Source organism: Parus major, unplaced genomic scaffold, assembly GCF_001522545.3.
Source record: "Parus major isolate Abel unplaced genomic scaffold, Parus_major1.1 Scaffold574, whole genome shotgun sequence".
NCBI classification, from domain to species: domain Eukaryota; kingdom Metazoa; phylum Chordata; class Aves; order Passeriformes; family Paridae; genus Parus; species Parus major.
The window spans coordinates 5,472-7,001 of record NW_015379462.1 but is presented as its reverse complement, the minus strand read 5'-3'; the positions used below and the strand labels follow the sequence as shown (position 1 = coordinate 7,001).

General features: G+C 44.5%; 1 long non-coding RNA gene across 1 annotated transcript in view; it reads left to right on the top strand.

Annotated features, from left to right (window-relative positions):
* LOC107199319 overlaps positions 1-518 on the top strand; it is a 4,976-nt gene extending 4,458 nt beyond the window's left edge. The window contains exon 2 of the long non-coding RNA XR_004495725.1: positions 150-518. This is a non-coding gene — a long non-coding RNA (uncharacterized LOC107199319). The remainder of the gene's footprint in view (positions 1-149) is intronic.
* Positions 519-1,530: the final 1,012 nt, after the last annotated feature.

The following is a 1,530-nucleotide window of genomic DNA, read 5'->3' as shown; positions in this document are numbered from 1 at the left end:
TGCACATGAAGATGGAGGTGCAGATGGTCTTGTCTTCCCCCTTTCTGGGTCTTTCTAGGAAGTAGAGGAATCCTGAATGAGCCTGTGAAGCTCTGAGCTTGGAAAGTCATGGTTTAATGCTTTTTGTTGTTTTTTTTTCCTTTGGACAGCATCCATTTGTAACATCAGCCAAGCCAGCATCCACTCTGTCACCACTCGTCATTTCAGTGAAGAAGAAGAAGTGTGACAGAAGACACTGTCTTCATAACTAGTGTAGAGTAGAACTACATAGGATAGGATAGGATTGATAGCATAGGATTGACAAGTAGTTTTGTAAGGCAGGTTTTTCAGGTAGTAGGATTGTAGAGTAGGATTATAGAGTAGGGTTCCTGAGTAGGAGGACTGTAGTGTAGGATGTAGCGTAGGATGGTAGACTAGGATTAGAGAGTAGGATTCCTGAGTAGGAGGACTGTAATGTAGGATGTTGTGTAGGATTGTAGAGTAGGATTGCAAATAAATAAAGTTTTCTAAAACATCAACTCATTTGGTAGATTCTTCTCCTTCTGACTCTTTCAGAAAACTCAAGGAAACTATATAGTTTAACGGGTGGGAACTTGACCCTTGCCAGAGAAACAATGTATTGGTCAATGGGTGGGCAGTTAACTTTTTAAAGAGGAACAGTGCAGAATGGAGGCATTGTTGGCATGGAGTTGGTATTCGGAGCCATCGTGGTCTCATCTCACGTGCCGGCCATGTGGGAGCTGATGCTGTCACTGGGAAAGTTCCACTCCTGAGCAGGAGATATAAGGCCTGCTTCTGGGCTGGACGAGTGAGAAGGACAAGATGCAGACAGATTTGATGCAGGGGATGTCCTGAAAGTGCGCTGCCTACCTGCCCCTCCCACCGGGCACCATGCTTCATCTCCTTCTCCCGCTCAGCAGGTTTTTGGGAATCCAGGGGTTGGCATGTACGATGTGCTACTGCAACTAATAGAATAAATTTGCTTTGCAACCCCAGTTGGGTCTTGGCTCTCTACCAGAGAGCCTTAGGACAGCCCTGCTCTCATGTCAATAAATTCTGAGAAGTGATTTAAATATGTCCATTAATTTGGGGCAGTGTTTAGCCTGTGAGTTTCAGCAAAGTATTGAATATGTCTTAGTTCCATGGATACAAACTAGTAGGTGAGATTGCTGGGTGTGCACAAGTTAGGGAAGTGATTCCCCACACATCCAGAGCTAACCCTGAGCTGGCCATGGGGATTGGACCCTGCTTGGTGACTTTAAATTTGGCAGTTTCTATTGAGCAGGTAGGAAAAGTCCAAATGAAACATTTTCCTGCTGTTTCCTGTTGCACCCCAGGAGCTGGTGGGGGAAGTTGTTAGTAAGATGCCCTGGGATGTGACCTCTGCTCACAGAATGTTCTCCTGTAGTCTTGTAATAAATGGAATTGATTCATGCTGACTGAATTGTAACTATTTGGAAAGTTCTTATTAGAAGCAATCTAAAGAATCAGTGTACAAGGCAGATGTACCCCTCCACAGATGTTACATGT